Source organism: Moschus berezovskii, chromosome 19, assembly GCF_049115385.1.
Source record: "Moschus berezovskii isolate FMDL1 chromosome 19, NW_MosBer_1.0, whole genome shotgun sequence".
NCBI lineage: Eukaryota > Metazoa > Chordata > Mammalia > Artiodactyla > Moschidae > Moschus > Moschus berezovskii.
In genome coordinates, this window is record NC_142478.1 from 49526859 (window position 1) to 49546069 (window position 19211).

Here is a 19211-nt window from a genome sequence, read left to right on the forward strand (position 1 = left end):
TGTTATTTTCTTTGGATTCTGGAGGTTGGGGCGGGCGGGGGCGCCAGACCAGAGGGTAAAGACCCGAACAGCTTGGGTGGTTCACATAATCGCTTAATTCCTGGCTGCACTTGAGTTTCTTAGCTTTGTGGGGCGCACGAGGGCAGGTTTTCCGCGGCCGGTAGGTTGCAGGAGGCCCCTGGCAGCCAACAGGGGAGAGCTTGCGTAGTTATTCCCCAGGTTGAGCATCACCCACTGAACCCCAAGCCCTGCGTGGCTAAGAGAGCTGTGTGGCCTCCATTTCTGTCCCCGCTTTTGGCCACAACTCGGTGGAAAAGACGCTGGCAGGGAGGGGAGAGCCATCTTGGTGTGTGTTTGTGTGTGTGTGTGTGTGTATTTAAACCACTGACGTTTCCTGGGCTCTGGGCACCGCTGCATGGCGGTTGGTTCCCCACCCCCACCCCAACCCCCCATCTTTTTCTCTTTGGGCCTGCTTGCCTGCCTGCAGAAAACTAATGAATCATTTCTAGCTGAATCCAAGCGGTGCAGACACACCAATGCCCTCTCTCTCTCCCCCACTCCCTCCTCCTCTCTCCTCCTTCCCTCCCTCCCCCTTCCCTCCCTGCTCCCTCCCTCTGGCCCCCAGTTTGTAATCTGACACAGCAGACTGCAGTTGTCTCCCGGTGAACCTCCCAGTCTTGGCACTGCTGCTTCTAAGGTAGGCTGAGATTTTTTTTTTTCTCCTAAAAATAGCTTCTCGTTTGCCTTTTCACCTCTCCGCACGCATCCCGCGCTGCAGCGGCGGCGGTGATCGCTGGGTGATAGCCGGAAACTCTCTGCCCTGACAAAGTTTATTTTCCAGCGGTCTGAGGACGCCCTTCAGCACCGGGTCCGGGTACCGCGCGGCTGGCGAAGCTGCCATGGACGCCGGTGCCGGAGAGGCGCGGGGAGAGGCGGACCGTTTCCAGACGATTCCTCCCGCTGATGCGGGATACTGCTGCTTGCTCCCCGTGGTTCTGGTTTCCCAGGGCAGGGCTGATGGTTCTCTGTCACTGTGGGGTTCCCGACACCCCTTTCACCCCCAGCTTTGCAGAAAAGCCCCTCTGGGCGAAGTTTGACACCAGGGCAGGCAATGCCTTTGTAACCCCCAGGTGTGTGAGTTCGGATTGTTTCTCATTTGAGCCTGTTGGGGACTCCGGATGTGGTCTTCTTGGAGGTTGGGCTGGAGTGAGGAAGGGGTTGTGGGCCAACGAATAAAAAATTAAAGAGTTGGTTGTATCATCCCCAGCTTTGGCTCAGATCTGAAATGTATGGAGCCAGGGACCTGCACGTTGAGAATTTGTCAATTCATGTCCCATAGACTGACTTGAATAATTTGTTTGTCAAAACAGATGTTCCCGGCAGAATGCGTGCGTGCGCGTGTGTGTGTGTGTGTGTGAGTGTGTGTGTGCCCACAGGCTGTTTGCTGGGGCAGGCCCTCCCCCGGAAAGCCATGTTTTCACCTGGAGACTCAGTGTTTACAGGATGATCTGCCGGGAGGGAAGTTGGGTTTGGGGGGCCCAGTGGAGGCGAGGGTGCTGTTTGTTCTCCTGACGCTGAGGCCTTTGTAAAGGCAGGTGTGCTGCTGTCCCCAGGGTGTTCCCACGGGCTGTCCCCAAAAGTCCAGCTGAGGGCTGGGTGGACGCGGCTCAACACTCTGTCATTGGGTCCCTGGGCTCGGGGGCCGCTGGGGGCTTCTGCAGGAATTGGGGGCGGGGGCTCTCCAGACCCTTCCGCTGGGTTTGCAGTCCCCCTAAGTTCTTAGGATGGCAGGGTGAGCGAGGCGGGGAGGGCCTTGGGGGAAGGGGTCCACCCTGGCCTCTCTCTCTGCATCATCACCTTTTACCAAAGTGAGACCCCCACCTCATTAAGGGACGGAAAATGTCCCAGGGAGAGCAGGCGGAGGAAGAAGGGAGTGAGCTGGCTCTGAACATGGAAGATGGGATGGAGAGAGGCGGGGGTCGTGGACCACCTCTCCTCACACCCAGTTTCTGAACCAGGAGTAAAGGAGGTGCTATGGGAGGGGACACTTTAAACTCAGCCCGACTGCGAGGTGAACAGTCCTGGGGGGGTCCCCTCCCCATCCAGACACCCCAGCCCCTCTGCTTTCTCCCAGCCCTGCTGTGGAATCCCCTGTTGTGGCCCGGACCCCTAGTCCGTGGTGTTTGGGATTTCGTTATTTTGGAGTGTGATTTGGGCTCCTGTAAAGTTGAAGCCTCCAGGCGAGATGCTGGGGTACCACCCGGGCTTGTGTCTCCAGCGTAGGGCTGTGGTGTGGGAGGCAGGCAGGCAGACAGCCCCATCTGCAGTGTGGGGTGACTGGGCTGTGCCCCAGGGCCTACGGCTGCTCGGCTGGCCATATGGCACTGTACCCGGGACACGGAGCAAAGCATTTTGAGGTTATTTCAGGGAAGTGGCTGGCAGCTGATATTTACCACCCTCCCCTTCTGAGAAGATGACAAAGTGGGTCAGGGAAAGGTTGGCGCTGTCAGCGTGCCAGGGGAGTGGGTGGGACTTCAGGGGCTGCCCCCCCACCCCACCCCAGTCCCAGGTCTGTGCCCTGCATCCCCCAGATCAAACCCAGCCGCATCTGAATCCCTGGTTGGGGGAGTCTGAAAGCTTCCTCAGGTGAGGCCATGTGCAGACTAGGCTGAGAACTAGCAATTAAAAAAAAAAGGCCGCAAATCAATTTCACTGATTCTCTCTGCTGTGTTTTCCAGTCTCATTTCTCCCTACGTGGTTGGCGTTTGGGAGGAGAACAGCCTGTGCTTAAAGGGCAGGAGGAGGGGCACAGAGTGGCTTGGTTCTTTCCTGAGCTTCCACTTCCAAGCGTCCCTCCTTTGTGTTTTTGGAGTGAAGCTTGAAGTTTTAATTACCGCCGGGGCTCTCAAACGTTGGGGAGCATCCGAGTCATGGAGGGAGCGGGGTGAGAGCAGTTTCTGAGCCGCGCTGGGGACGGGGTCCAGGGTTTGATCTCTCAGTTTCTGGTGCTGATGCTGCTGATCCAGGGACCTCACTTTGAGAACTGCTGGGTGAGGGGTCATCCCCAAGGTGGTCAAGCATCTGTGGGGGTCGTCTACCGAGCTCTTGACTTTGATTTTGAGTATAAACAAAGTGTGATTCTAGCAGAGCCTTGGCACCTCCGGTGGGTGTAGGTTCGTGTTGGAACTTTGCTTGTAGCAAGGAGACTCCTTTCCTGCAAGACTGGAGCCACTGCTCCCAGTGGTAGGGGAGGCAGAGGATTTAACCGCGCTGTATTTCCCAGTTGTTTTGGGGTAGTGGGAAGGTTGGAATCTGTGTAGTCCTGGGAACTTGTTTAAGGATGCACCTCCTGCTGTGCTGGTCTATTATGGATGCACTGGAGTGGCTGACCTTCACTTCTCTTAAACTGTTTTTCATTTCTCTGGTTCCTTTTGAATTAGATCGCTGTGCTCTATGAACAGTGTTTCCCCAGCTTTGCTTTGCCTCTGCCTGTTCTTTTGAAAAGCTGCCTGATTTTGTTATGGCATCCACTCCAAGCTCACAACTGCAGAGAAGCAACAGCCTGTTGATGTTGGTGCCACTGCACTGGGAGGAAAGGGTTGGATGAACCTCACTCCACAGTCCCTAATGTGTTATTGTTACAGGTTCTGCTTTCCCCTTTCCTTCTCTCTGTCTCCCTTCTGTCTCTTCTCTTTCACCCTAGTCCCCACCCCCTTTATTCTTCCCATCACAGCCAGTCCCTTCAACGCGTTTGATATATAACCTGAATTTGCATCTATGAGAAACATTAGTGCTGCCATATTTCCAGGTATTCTGATGAACAGAAATTCCATGGTGCTCTGGACCTTGTTCTGTTTCCTGCTTCTCTCATGCAGTCCTGTCCCTTTGCAGTCCCTCTGTGTCACAGTGTGTATTTCTGCTGAGTTACCTCTAACTGCTGTGTAATATTCCATAGAGCTCATGGACCGCCTTTTTCTTGCCCATCCCCATCGAGGACACCAGGCTGGCTCCAGAGCCCAGTTGCACAGATGATGTTGCAGCAGCATCCTTGCACATGTGCCTGAGGGTCCTGAGTGAGAATCATTCTGAGTGCATCTCAGAAGTGGATCACTGGGGCGGAGGGGATGTGTCTACCTCATTTCAGCAGGTTCTTCCAGCTCGCTCTGCAGGGTGCGTTCTCTTTCCCCATGTTCTTGCCAGCACTTAGCACTGTCTGACTTTCTAACGTTTGTAAAGAACTTTTCCAGCCCTTGTATATCCAGTTCTGCCTAAAGCTGTTTGGGAGGGGGCTTTCACAGACACTTCAGTTCCAAACTAGCATTTGCGGGCAGCAGCAGAGTTGGGTGGGTTTTCAGGGGACTGGGCTATGTCTCTTCAGCGTCACTTCTTAAGTCTCAGGCAGCTTGCCCTGAGTCTCAGGCCTTATGGGTAATGGGTCTTCCTCCTTGAGAACTGATGTGGTTCTTGGGGGAGTGTCTGGGAGGGTCCTTTGGCTCATCCTTACAATGACAAAGAATCTCAAATTAACCCTTGACATTTGAAGCTATGTTTTCAATCACCAAGATCCACTGAGAAGACCCAAAAAATAAATCATTTCTCATGAGACTTTAAACCTGTTCCTGGTAACTGGACCTGTGTGGATCCATCTTCATAAGTCAATGATATTGTACAAGGGTTTGTTGGGTTATGTGCATGCTCAGTCAATCAGTCATGTCTGACTCTTTGCTACTGCATGGACTGTAGCCTGCCAAGCTCCTCTGTCCATGGGATTTTCCAGGCAAGAATACTGAAGTGAGTTGCTGTTTCCTTCTCTAAGGGATCTTCCCAACCCAGGAATCGAATCCGTGTCTCCCGTGCTTCCTGCATTGGCAGGTGGATTCTTTACCACTGAACTACCTGGGGAGCCCCTTTTGGGTTGTAGTTAATGTATTATTAATAACGTGTGTACGTGACATGTATATATTAATACATGTGTGAAGTGGAAGTCACTCATTCGTGTAACTGAGTGACTGACTCTTTGCAACCCCACGAACTATACAGTCCATGGAATTCTCCAGGCCAGAATACTGGAATGGGTAGCCTTTCCCTTCTCCAGGGGATCTTCCCAACTCAGGAACTGAACCCAGATCTCCCACATTGCAGGCGGATTCTTTACCAGCTGAGCCACAAGGGAAGCCCGATACATGTATTTTGTGCGTTAAATGGATAACTGAGAAATAACAATTTAAACCTGTCTTGACATTTCTTAGTCTTTCACTGGACCAGGAGGCTCATAAAATGGGAGAGGCTAGGGCTTCTCTGGAACTCTGAATGGCTTATTCTTTTTTTAAGTGTATTATTATTTTTTCATTGAAGTATAGTTGATTTACAATGTTGTGTTAATTTCTGCTGTATTCTTTGTTATGGTTTTTCCCAGGACTTTGACTATATAGTTCCTGTGCCCTATAGTAGGACAGTCAGATAACCTGTTCTTAATATTCACTCACATGGGAAAGGAGTGTGACGACTTCCAGGCCCTGAGGGGCTTCGCAGGGACACAGATGGGTGAGGTGGCAGAGTTGTGGCAATTGGGTGTGGGGGAGGTTGTTGAGAAATGGAGGGATCAGGGTGGCCTAAGGACATTCATCTGAAATTATCTTATTTGCTGACATTTTTATTGTCTGTTTTTCCATGCAAGTGCTCTGCACATTGTAGGGCGTCAATAATTATTTATTGGAAAGAATAAAGGAAAGTGAAAGTGAAAGTTGCTCAGTAATGTGTGACTCTTTGTGGCCCCATGGACTGCATAGTCCATGGAATTCTCCAGGCCAGAATACTGGGGTGGGTAGCCATTCCCTTCTCCAGGGGATCTTCCCAACCCAGGGATCGAACCCAGGTCTCCCAAATTGCAGGTGGATTCTTTACCAACTGAGCTATCAGGGAAGCCATGAATGAAGGAAGGAAATGGCTTATAAGAGGCCCCAAGGTGGGATGGGACAGTAACCTTTGGTCTGGTTACTGGCCTGTGCATTGTCGGCACCACAAGCTGTACAATTATCTGTTCCATGATGGTTCTGTCCTCTAGAATGAAACTCCTGGAAGGCAGCAGTTGTGATGTTTATTTTTGTAATCTAGGGATGAAGACAGTGCATTCACTTATTCATTCAACAAACATTTGAGCCCCTATTAAATATTAAGTGGCATTTTGAGCACAAAGCAGCCAGCAAGATAGCTAAAATCTCTGCTCTTACGGTTGTGTGTATGTATGTGTGTGTTTAACAACAAGCAGATGACTAAACAACAAACAAATGGAGGCAACACCATATAGTAGATTAGAACAGCCTGATGTGAGAGCCTGTGGTGGGGTGATCCTCGAAGTTCTCATGGAGGAAGTGACATTTAAGAATCCAGGTGTACAGATACAGGTGCAAAGACCCTGAATATCTGAAGGAAGGAACAGTGGTTTCCTTTCTCTTAGATGACTGTACAGGAAGTGCCAGCAGGATGTTTTTGGAGCAGGTGGAATGACAAGGGTCTGGAGTCCCCAAGCTTTCACCCATGGACAGTGAGCATGAGCCGTGAACTCCTACAGGTATCTGAAACCAGTGGGTGGGGGCAGTTTGCCAGTTCCATCCTCAGGGCCGCAGGTTCCCTTTTTTGAGATGCAAAGTTTCCCCTCCCCACTTCCTCTTGTCCCCATCTTGCCCCACCCCACTGCATGCTGCCACCAAGAAAACCTGATTGCCTTGCTTTTGGAAAAAAAGGCATTTTGAGTGGGACTTGTGGCTGCTGATCTGGTCGAGGGGGACTTTGGAAAGATTCACTATGATGAAATATTCTTGTTGCCAAAAGAGTTTAGGATTGGTTGCTGCAGTTGGCTCAGCAGAGTTGGTTTCCATTGGGACGTTATGGATGGTTATTGTTGACTGACTCTTTCTAACACAGAATCACTCCTCATCGTGTTGTTCCCACTGTTACTTCGGACTCAGAGATGTAGAGAGGTAATAAGGCCACGGAGTTGTTTACTTGTTTCTAATGTTTCCCTCCTAACAGCACTCCCCCACCCCATCCCAGAAGGAGCTCTGGAGTATTAGGAAATCATGTTTGGTTGTTAGCTCCACGTCTTTAAAGAGCTCAGATTTAGGGGCTGAGAATCTGATCTGTGTATGTACCTAGTTACCCGACTTGCTCTAGGGGGTTGGGATGCTGGTGAGCTGGGGGCCAGGTGTGGGGCAAGTGACAGGGGTGCCTCTGCTGATGTCAAAACCACACTGACTGTCCCTATACAACTCACTACATGGGTCTGCATCTTGAATTTGTTTTTCCAATGACATCTTTAAAATTTTTTTTTATTTGTTTGTCTGCACTGGGTCTTGGTTGTGGCAAGCAGAATCTTTAGTTGGTGGCACATGAACTCTTAGTTGCATCATGTGGGATCTAGTCTTGACCAAGGATTGAACCCAGGCCCCCTGCATTGGGAACGAAGAGTCTTAGCCACTGGACCACCAGGGAAGTCCTTAATTCTTTTTTTAAATTAATTTTTATTGGAGTATAGTTTGCTTTACAGTGTTGTATTATAATAGTTTCTGCTGTCCAGCAAAGTGAATCAGTCGTATGTATACATCTATCCACTCTTTTTTGAATTTCCTTCCCATTTAGGTCACCACAAAGTAGAGTTCCCTGTGCTAAAGGGTCTCATTAGTTATCTGTTTTTTTGTTGTTGCTGTTCAGTCAGCAAGTTGTGTCTATTTGCGACCCTGTGGACTGCAACACACCAGGCTCCCCATCCTCTACTATCTCTTTAAGTTTGCTCAGATTCATGTCCATTGAGTTGGTGATGCTATCTCACCATCTCGTCCTCTGCCACTGTCTTCTCCTTTTGCAGAAGTCCCTAAATTTTATTATAAAAGAAATGACTTTTCATTGTGGGAAAGTTAGAAAGTATTTTAAAAAAAGCAGGAAGAAGAAAATATTGTTGATTCATAATCCTGTCACCCAGAACCAACCATTGTTAATACTGGCATTTTTTCCCAGTTTCTTCTCTATGAGGGTTTTTATTTCATTACCCATTTTGAAGTATGTTTTTAAAACATTTTACATGATAAAGTTGGCATTTCTCCATGATATAGGAAGACACTGCAAAAACATATCTTAGAATAGCTGTGTAATACTTGAACATGATTATTCCCAGCTTACTTATCATATAGGACCATGGCTGTTTCAATTTCTCCTCATTATTTCAAATAATGGGTGGCCACCCTGGTGGCTCAAATGGTAAAGAATCTGCCTGCAATGCGGGAGACCCAGGTTGGATCCCTGGATTGAGACGAGCCCTTGGAGAAGGAAATGGCTACCTGCTCTAGTATTCTTGCCTGGAGAATCCCCATGGACAGAGGAGCCTGGTGGGCTACAGTTCGTGTGTGTGTGTGTGCGGCTCAGTCACTTCAGTCGTGTCCGACTCTTTGCGACCCCGTGGACTGTAGTCCACCAGGCTTCTCTGTCCAAGGGATTCTCCAGGCAAGAATGCTGGAGTGGGTTGCCATGCCCTCCTCCAGGGGATCTTCCTGACCCAGGGATCAAACCTGCATCTCCTGCCTTGCATGTAGATTCTTTACCGCTGAGCCACCTGGGGAGCCTAGCTACGGTCCATGGGGTCTCAAAAGAGTTGGGCACGACTGAGCGACTAACACACACACGGTACCCAATTTGCTGTCCATCTGGGTGACACACGGGGACGTCCATTTGGAGGGTCAAGGGATTTTCTAGCAGGGTGTCCCATGGCACAAGGAAGTCACACAGGATAGTCTCAAACTAGCTGTCAAGGTAGAGTACAACCTCACTTCCCCTCCAAAACCTCCACTTCTCTGGAATTCTCTGGCCATCAAAGTGAATCGTGCCTTCTGCCACTCAGACACCCCATCTTGAGGATTGGGGATCACTTTGGACTTCTGGCCCACCCACACCCGATTTTGTGGAAACTGTCTGATTGTGGCTGTGGCCAAATCTCCAGGGCTGGCAAGTGGCTGATACATAGCAGGTGCTCAGGAATGATGAACTAATGTATGTGACACCCTCCAGGATGGGCTGGGTGCCTTTGTCACCCCCAGATTCTGGACACGCCTCAAGCCCACCAGCTCTGGGTGGGGTCCCTTCACTCCAGTTCTGGACCATTTTTTTTTTGAGTTTTTTTTTTTTTTTAATGTGGACCATTTTTTAAAGTCTTTATTTTATTTGTTACGACACTGCTTCTGTTTTGTGGGGTTTTTTTTTGGCCATGAGGTATATAGGATCTTAGCTTCCTGACCAGGGATTGAACCCTCAACCCCTACTTTGGAAGGTGAAGTCTTAAGTACTGGACCCCCAGGGAAGTTCCTGGATCATTAAAAAAAATAATTTATTTTTGAGTTTTAGTCAATTATTGATTTGGTTTTGGCTGCTCTGAGTCTTTGTCGCAGGGCACGGGCTTTCTCTAGTTGCAGTGGGCGGGCTTCTTCTTGCAGTGGCTTCTCTTGTGGAGCACAGGCTCTACAGTGTGGAGGCAGTAGCTGTGGCGCACAGGCTTAGTTGCCCTGGGCATGTGTGATCTTTGATCCTGGACCAGGGATCCAACTCATGTCCCTTGCTTTGGCAGACAAATTCTTAACCACTGGGCCCCCAGGGAAGTCCTGGACCATTTTTTTAGGCTGAGGACTAAATCAGGGAGCCTGTGTGAACAGCTCTTGGAACCGTAGATGCAGTAATATGTGTGCCACTGACTGGGCGTCCCCGTATGTCCTCGATTTTTACATGCGCAACACCAAGGCTTTATGAGGTGGGCTTTGGACATAGTTTAGATCCATTTTACAGACAGCACAATCGAGGAACTTTTCCAGGGTCTCACAACTGGGGAGAAAGGGTCCAGGTTTTAAATTTGGGTCAACCAAGCTCGGAAGCTGGTGGATACCCACTGTGCAGAATTGCCCTCATGAAGAAAGAACAATCTGGAGAGTGTGTCTTGAAGGTGGTGGGCATCAGGGATGCGTGGTGGTGATGGAGGTGAGGAGGCAGCAGGGGCAGACCACGTGGTAGTGGTCAGAAGGGCCTCAAATTGGTTCTAGGTGAGGTTAAAGGCAACCGGAAGGTTCCCAGGGGAGCAGCGTGGTCTGCCTGTTTTCAGCAGGATGCTCTGGCTGCTGTGTGGAGTGGACTGTAGGGCAGAGGTGGATGAGGAGACGGGGAGGGGCTGACACAGCCTCCAGGGGATGAGACGATGGGGTCTCAGCTTAGGCCAGGGCATAGCAGTGGCCGTGGTGAGAAGAGATCAGATTCAGGTCTTGAAGGGGAAAAGAGAGACTAAATCCATGGGAACAGATCTAAGGTACAGCTGAGGAGGGAGGAGGAGGTTGGGAGGAGAGACTGCATGGAATGACACACGTCTCCATTTCCAGCAGTGGTTCTCAGATCTTTTAAAAAATATGGCTGCCAAAGATGGACATTGGTGGACCCCTACAATGGAATACTGTGTGTGCTGTGCTTAGTCGCTCAGGCATGTCCAACTCTTTGTGACCCTGTGGACTGTAGCCCGCCAGGCTCCTCTGTCCATGGGGATTTTCCAGGCAAGAATACTGGAGTGGCCTCCTCCAGGGGATCTTCCCAACCCAGGGATCAAACCCAGGTCTCCTGCATTGTAGATGGATTCTTTACCATCCGAGCCACCAGGGAATACTATTCAGCTATAAAAAAGGAGTGACATTCAGATGCATCCCACCCCGTGGATGAACCTCGGGAACAAGATGCTAAGAGAAAAGAGACAAGACATGGAGGATCACCTATTGTATGATTCTGCCAGCATGAAATTTCCAGGACTGGAAACCCATAGACAGGAAGTAGGTTGGGGCTGCCCAGGGCTGGAGCACTGGGGAGACTGGGAAATGATAAAGGTGTCAAGTTTCTTTCTGAGGTGATGAAAATGTCCTAAAATGGAGTATGGTGATGATTACATGTATCTGAGAATATACTAAAATCCACTGATTTGTGTACACTTTAAATGGATGAGTTGGATGCTACTTGAGTTCCATCTCAATAAATCTGTTTTAAAAATACTGATATACCTGCCCCACCCCAGAGTACCTGCTCTAAGAGGCTCAAGTGGGCCCTGAAGGCTGGTCTCAAAGGCTCCAGAGACTGTCGGGTGGCTCCAGACTCTGGGAGCTGATCTGTTCAGTTCTGGTTCTCTGTGCAGCTGTATCCCCCTGCAGAAAGCCTGTTTCTTCCTCCTTCCTTGAGGGAGGGGCGGGGCTCCCTTCATCCTCTGTCATTTCTTCTGGACTTCCTCCAGCTGGTCAGTATTTGGAGGGTGCATGAACCCTCCAGGCATGGGCATCTCCTCCTGCCCCAGCCCAGCATCCCAGAGGGGGAGGCCTGGGTGTGCACAGAGGCATGTACAGGGTCAGAGCTGTGGGCAAGGCAAGGCATTGATGTGGGTGGCATGTGATTCCCGGAGGTCCGAGTCACCCGAGGCTGCTTTCTTGTCTGTAACCAGCTTGTTTTAGCTCTGCTTTTTTTCAAGATCAGGAAAGTTGATCTTGTCACTGGAGGATAAATTTGATTACTTTGTGTTTTCTCTATCGTTTCAGAATTTCACAGTTAGTTTCTCTTCCATGGAAAGGGGGCGTGGAGGGTACAGCTGGCTGAGGTCAGCTCAGCCATCAAAGTGGAGGCTAAGCAGAACTGGTCCAGAATATTCCTTCCCCCTTCCCTGGGGTGTGGGATGTGTGGGGAGAAGGCTTCCTTTACTCTGTCAGAATGCAGTCCTGCCGCACTGGGGACCACTGGTATTTTCTGAATAATTCCTCTATTGATTAGTAATAATCCATTCAGTTCAGTTCAGTCGCTCAGTCGTGTCCGACTCTTTGCGACCTCATGGACTGCAGCACGTCAGGCCTCCCTGTCCATCACCAACTCCCGGAGTTTACCCAAAAGTTTACTCATGTCCACTGAGTCAGTGATGCCATCCAGCCATCTCATCCTCTGTACTGATTCATAATTTCACTTGCGATTAGTCTGGAATTCAATCATAACGGCGGTACTAACAATAACTAACCCTATAAGGGGGGAGCTGTCATTCTCTGTGCCTTGTGGATGGGGCTTGAGATCAGGGAGCAGAAGTCAGTTGCCCAATCTCATGAGGCTGGTGAGTGAAGCAGTCAAGGTGCACTGCGGCTCTTTGGGCAGAGCTCACGCCTTAACCATCATGCCACACTGCCACTGAGGAGGGTGCTGACCCGTTCCTGCACTCACTTCTCTCCCTATGGCTCCAGAAGGGGAGTTAATCCCACAAATTGGGCTGTGAAATGACCTTCAGTAGGTGGCACTGGCCATGTTTAAGTCTTAAGCCAGATTGGCTAGTTCTTGCCTTAGCTCTGTGATCTTCAGGGTGTGTGATCATGGGTGTGTTTCTTTATATTTTTCTTATAGCTTTTTATTTTATATTGGGGTATGGCCGATTAGCAATGTTCTGATACCTTCAAACGAACAGAGAAGGGACTCAACCATACATATACATGTATCCATTCTCCCCCCAACTCCCCTCCCATCCAGGCTGCCACGTAACCTTGAGCAGTTTCTTGTGCTATATGGTAGGTCCTTGTTGGTTATCCCTTTAAAATATAGCAGTGTGTACCTGTCCATCCCAAATTTCCCAAGCATCCATTCCCCCATCCTTCCCACCCCCCGCCTCAGGCAGCCATAAGTTTGTTCTGTGACACACAATGGGTGTGTTTCTTAACATCTCCGTGCCTCGTTTTCCTGTCTATAGAGCAATGCCATCTATCTCTTTCTCAAAGGATTGAGCTAATACAGGTAAACTGCTCAGTACCCAGCAAGCACTCAATACATATTTTAGTTCTTACCATTATTCTCATTCAGATGGGGAGACTGTAGATGGGGTGTTTTGATGATTAAATGAGTTGAATGATGTGAAACCTTCAGTACAGGGCCTGGCAGACAGTGAGAGTTCAACACATGCTAGTTAGCATTATCACTGCTATGATTCTCGGATTCCAAACAGACCAGGCAGTGAAATGACATTGGAATGAATAGGATGAGATAAACAAGACAGGATCCCACCTGATACATGAATGGGGACCTTCTCCCCACACCCTGTGCTCCGGGCAGGAGGTTGTCCCTAAAAGCCTTACGTCCGCTCAGCTGACTGATGGCAGAGCTGACCCCCTACACCAGCCCCTCCATCACTGGTGCCCTCATCCAGCACAGGATGAAAACATCACATTCTCCGTGCTCTCAGTGACTTGAATGTTTGAGCAGCCATTTACATCTTTCTGATGGGTAATCTGCAGAAACAGACATGTGCATATGAGGCTCGGCTCTCACGAAGCTCCTTTATGAAATCCTCACTGCCGTGTTGACCTGGGTGTGTGTTGGATGCTCAGTCATGTCCTCTTTGAGACCCCACGGACTGTAGCCCTCCAGAATCCTCTGTCCATGGGATTCTCCAGGCAGGAATACTGGAGGGGGTTGCCATTCCTGTCTCCAGGGGATCTTCCCGACCCAGGGATCGAACCCGGGTCTCCCTCCCTGAAGGCAGATTCTTCACCGTCTGAGCTACCAGGGGAGCCTGTTGACTTGGGTAAGGACTCCTTTAAAGCCCAGATCTGCTGGCTTATTTCAGGTCGAAATCAGACTTAACGTCGGGACACCCCAGTTCTGATCTGTTTCAAGAGCCTCAAGCAAAGGTGCTTTCACTGGTCCTTTGAAGTTTGTTTTGACTCGCGTCTCCTGGGCAGTGCAGCCTAGATTTTTAAATAGGTGCTTCTGCAGTTTATTTATTTTTCTTTTCTTTTGAGCAGAGCTGCCTAAAACGTATGGGAGGGAGAGACTAGTGCAGGGAATGGCATTGTGCAGTCCTGCTCGGGGTGGAGGGGCTGTGATGGGCTCGGCCTCTCTTTGTTTGGCTCTTGCACACTGCCTTTAGGAAGATGCTCGGTTGGAGCTCGGCCCCACTGACTGGGCAGACAGGACATTTCTGCAGCGCGGGGAGTCTGAGGCTCTATCCTTCTGCCCTGCTCGGGCACCTGGAGGCCTATAGAAGGGAGAGGGAAAAACAGCGCGGGGCCTCAAACACAGTAGATAAAGCAGTAGACACGTTCACTGATATTTCACCAGATAGGAGCACATTAGAAACAGGTGTGCTGGGACTTCCCTGGTGGTCCAGTGGTTAGGACTCTGTGCTTTCACTGCAGGGGATATGGGTTCGATCCCTGGTCAGGGAACTAAGATCCCACATGCCTTGCAATGCAACAACAAAATAATAATAAAAATACTTTATTAAAAAAAGAAACAGGGGTACCCCCAGGGGTTAATGGGTGCACCTGGACCATGGGACAGCTGTGTCTCCTGACCACCCTCACCCCTAGGATGGTTCTGTGACTCACAATCTCGGGAGAAATGAATGTGGGAAACATAATTGCTTTCTTCCCGGAAGTAAATACATACAGAAAGGCTTGGATTAGGTGCCCCAGGAGCCCTGGGCTCTGGACTGTGTTTTGCAATGAACGGGTCGGTCACCTCACTGCCTAGGTTTGGTCTGCATGGTTCCAAAGTGCAGATAGTAATCTCACACTGTAACTGAAAGTGGGGTCTGGTTGGTCGCCACTCAAAAGCCAATAAAGGGGCCAGGTTGGTGGAGATGAAGCTTTGCTTTATTTTGGATGTTCGAAACCAGGGTGGGGTTGGGAGAGCAGACTCCTGTCCAAAGGCTGACTCCCTCCACCCCTACTGACCACCAGTGGGCAAGAGCTTTTATAGATGGAGAAACAGCACAGTCAGCTCTGACAGTCATCTTGAAATTGGTCATCGGTGGTCTGACCAGCATCATCTTGATTGTTTTCAGTAGAGTTAGTCTTCAGTTCCAGGGTCAGCTTGTTTCAACTTCTTGAGGGCAGGTCTCAAAATTGTGGCCACTTATGTCATGGCTACAGTCTGGTCATCATGTAGTTAACTTCTTTCACCTGGTGGGGTTTTGGTAGCGACAAGACAGCTCACAGGATATGGCTCAGACTATTATCTACAGCCCTTGAGAAGGAACAAAAGGTCCTTGACTATGTTTAATGACTAAACAATTATCATTTAGTCCTGCTGGGGCGGTTTTCTTTTGTTTCTCCATTTTTCAGTTTTCTGATTAAACTTATTCTTTGGCCAAAGTTTTTCCACAGACAAAAGGCAGGCAGAGGACCTGGGGTGGGGGGGCAAGGACCGTAGAGTCCTGCTCTGTTTCAATACCACTGTTTCCCAAACTCGGGTCACGTGGGCATCACCTCCCAGCCTGGTGCATGTGTGTTGTGAGCGGCGATGCTTTACCTGCTCCTTTATCTCTTCAGCGGGGTGATGTTCCCCCTCCATAATGCCAGCTTTGTGATTTCTTTTTGCCCCAGTTGTCCAAGCCTATGCCATTACTGACTTAATATCTGTTTTCAATGGACTCATTTTCCTTTTTAAAGACATCTTTGGAGGCTAAAAATAAACAAATGCAATTTTATGTGATTATCGTAAATGAAATCTTTGTATCATGTTAGATGAAGCAGGACTAAAAATGAAAAGAGTGAAGATAAGGGCTGTCTCATCAGTCATAAGCATCTTCTGCCTGCTTGGGCTCGGCTCCTGAGGTGCCCTCTCTTTTGAGGGGGGTTTTGTGAATGGAACTTTTGAAAGGTGTTGAAGATAGTCTGGTCCCGATCGAGACTTCCTCCTGCAGGAACCTGTGTAAGAGAACAGATAATGAGTTAATGTCACTTAATGCTGCCCCTGAATAGAAATAATAATAAACAATGAACACTGTAACAGCTGACAGTGGCATTCAGCTCTCTCTGTGTGCCAACTTTTGTTGGAAACACTTTGCAGGTTTTAGCACATTAAATCTTCAAGGGAGGGACTTCCCTGGTGGGTCCAGTGGTGAAGCATTTGCCTTTCAATGCAGGGAATGGGAGTTCAATCCCTGATCCGGCAACTAAGATCCCACCTGTGTGTGTCAGACATGACTCTTTGTGACCCCATGTACTGTGGCCTGCCAGGCTCCTCTGTCCATGGGATTCTCCAGGCAAGGATACTAGAGAGGGTTGCCGTTTCCTTCTTCAGGGGATCTTCCCCACAGAAAGATCCAACCCACATCTCTTAAGTGTACTGCATTGGCAGGTGGGATCTTTACCAGCTGAGCCACTGACCTTCGCTGCAGGGCAACGAAGCCCATGCGATGCAACTATTGAGACCGCGTGCCCCAACTAGAGAGTCTGTATGTCCCAAGAGAAATCCATGTGCTGCAACTAAGACCCAACACAGCCAAATTAAAGGAAAACAATAGATGAAGCAAAAGACAAATAGACAAATTATTAAAAAAAAAACCCACAAAACTTCCTAGCAGCCCCACAAGGTTGTAGTGCATGCTCAAATCACTTCAGTCGTGTCTGAATCTTTGCGACCCTTGGACTGTAGGGTCCATATTGGAGTGGGTTGCCATTCTCTCCTCCGGGGGATCTTCCCAACCCAGGAATCGAACCCGCATCTCTTAAGTCTCCTGCACTGGCAGGCAGGTTCTTTACCACTAGCGCCACCTGGGAAGTCCCTGTGGGTTGACTGTGGCCCCCAGAAGATGCATCTGAATCCTAAGCTCTGGAATTCTGACTATTGCCTGATAGGGTGGAAGAGCGAATATCATTTACAGGGCAAAGGATGGGATTACGTTAAGGACCTCGAGAGGAGGAGTTTATCATCCTGGATCATCTAGTGGGCCCTGGATGCAACTGTATGCACAAACACAGAACAGGACGCCACATGACCGTGGGGCAGAGACTGGAGGTGTGTGGCCAGAAGCCAAGGAGGCCTGGAGGCGCTAGAAAGCGGACGGAGTAGAAAGGGTCCTCCCCCCAAGCCCCGAGTCCCTGGTTTCAGACTTCCGGCCCTCAGACCTGTTGCTGTTCAGTCGCTCAGTCTCGTCGCGTCTGACTCTGCGACCCCAGCCCACCAGGGAGAATGAATTTCTGTTGTTTTAAGCCATTTGGTTTGCTGTAATTTGTTACTGCAGCCATAGGAAACTCACACAGTGGGTCTGACTGCTATCACTGTTGTGTGGACAGAGAAACTAAGCTACAGAGAGGTGGAGTAATTAGCCTGAGGTCACACAGCCAGGAAGTGGCAAAACTGGGATTTGAACCAGGGTGATTGGACTGGAGAGTCTGGGAACCTTGGAACTTCCCAGAGGCTGCTTAGTGCTCCCTGGCGGGCCTTCCCCGCTTTGGGAAAACTGGAGACAGGCAGGCAGGCTCATCAGCAGAAACTGTTTAGAAAGCAACGGGAAGTAGACTTCCCTGTGGTCCAGTGGTTGAGACTCTGCTTCCACTACAGAGAGGGTGGGTTTGATCCCTGGCCGGGGAACTAAGATCCCACATGCCTCATGGTTACGTGTATGTTAGTTGCTCTGTTGTGTCCAGCTCTTTGTGACCCCATGGACTGTAGCCCTACAGGTTCCTCTGTTTATGGGATTTCCCAGGCAAGAATACTGGAGTGGGTTGGCATCTCCTTCTTCAGGGGATCTTTCCAACCAAGGACTGAACCTAGGTCTCCTGTGGCTCCTGCATTGCAGGCAGATTATTTACCATCTGAGCCACCAGGGATGCTCATGGTGGGGCCAAATAAATAAAAAAAATTTTTTTTAATGTGGAAAGTGTCGTGTGACAGAGATGACTTCTGGGTTTAAAAGTTGCTACTTGTGGTGCCTTTGTTTATTTTTCAGACTAGAGGCTGGAGCTCAGCCTGCCTGAAGGCCCACGTGGGGAGGGGTGTGGCCCTGACTGAGGACCCGCAGAGGAGATTTCCCCTAAACCCTGCTCCTGGTGGCTCAGCCCTCCTTGCAGTCCCAGTCAGGACCCTCTCCTGGATCTTGGTGCCAGGGTAGGGTCAGCGCATTGGCCCCACACCCACTCTCCGGAGGTCCCCAGGGACCTCCAAGCACCACTTCATTGGAGAGAGCTCCAGCCAGGGCATTTGGACACAGAAAGGGGATATTTAAGGGAGACTTCATTGATGTTCCCCAGAATACAACAAAAGTGGAGCTGCCTGCCTCACCAGCCTGTGATGGACCCAGCGTGTCCTAGAGGGACGCCCCCTTTGTGGTCGGGCCCCAGGCCTCTGTCCTGTGCTGAGTGGCCTGAGATTCCTCCTGTTGCTTCCTCCCTTCTCCCCTCACCTGTCTCTTCATTTCCTACAGCATTTCTTCTCTGCTGTTCTATTATGGGGTGCTATTTTATTTTTCTTTCTTCTCCCCTAGGGATCTCCGTTTAAACACACACACACACCCCAAAATACTCCACCGATTAGATTTGTTGAATCTTATTCCAAATGTGGAAAGTCAACGTGAGCCCAGAGCAGGCTGCAGACGGCAGCTTGTGGGTGAAAAGCTGATCGGGGTCAGGAGGGGGCAGCCCAGTCACGTGAGGGCTAATGCCTCTCAGATCCTGATTACCCATTACCGGGGAGCTGACCCAGCGCCCTGCCCAGAGCCAGGTGGGCAGACCCCAGGCTGGGGCTGAGTTGGGAGGGGGACCACCTTCCCCAAGCCGCCGGGGTTCAGGAGAGGATGCTGGATGGCAAAAGGCATGTCCGCGCTTTTAAAAAATGTTGACCACTTACCCTTTCTGTCTGAATTCTAAAGGTAATTTTCAAACACTGATGGTAACCCATCATTTTCTTATTAGCAAATTGAGGCTTCTCGGGCAGCCAGTGTAATAACTTAGGATGACCCTCACACATACTGGGCAGTGAGGGGCACCTGCTTGATGATAAGTGGTGACTGTAAAAGGCAGATGAAATGGGAAATAGATGGTGAGCATCCAATCCCGGGTTAACTGGCTCCCCTGGTGGTCCTGGGTCCGACATTCTGGCACATGCAGCAATTATTTTAGGATTCGAGACCAACAATCCAGCCTGCACCCACTGAGGTGACCCAGTGACCTGCATGCATTATGGAGAAGATCCTATTATCAAGAACTTCTCAGGGCACCTAAAGTGTAACAGCATTTACTGAAATGAGCAAATTGCTGGAAATCATTGTCTTGTCGTCTTGGCCCAGGAATGAAGGAGAAGTAAATGATGCTGATGCTGTTAACATACAGAGCATCCTCTGTGAAACTCTCTGAGTTTTTAATCTTTTATTGAGTTTTCACAGCCTTATATTATGAATTCCG

General features: G+C 49.7%; 1 protein-coding gene across 2 annotated transcripts in view; it reads left to right on the forward strand.

The window, feature by feature from the left end:
- Window positions 1-645: 645 nt before the first annotated feature.
- Window positions 646-19211, forward strand: part of RIMBP2 (RIMS binding protein 2) — a 312406-nt gene continuing 293840 nt past the window's right edge. For both annotated transcript variants that reach the window (XM_088828097.1, XM_088828096.1), the window contains exon 1: window positions 646-697. The gene's annotated coding sequence lies outside the window, so the exon portion shown is untranslated. The remainder of the gene's footprint in view (window positions 698-19211) is intronic.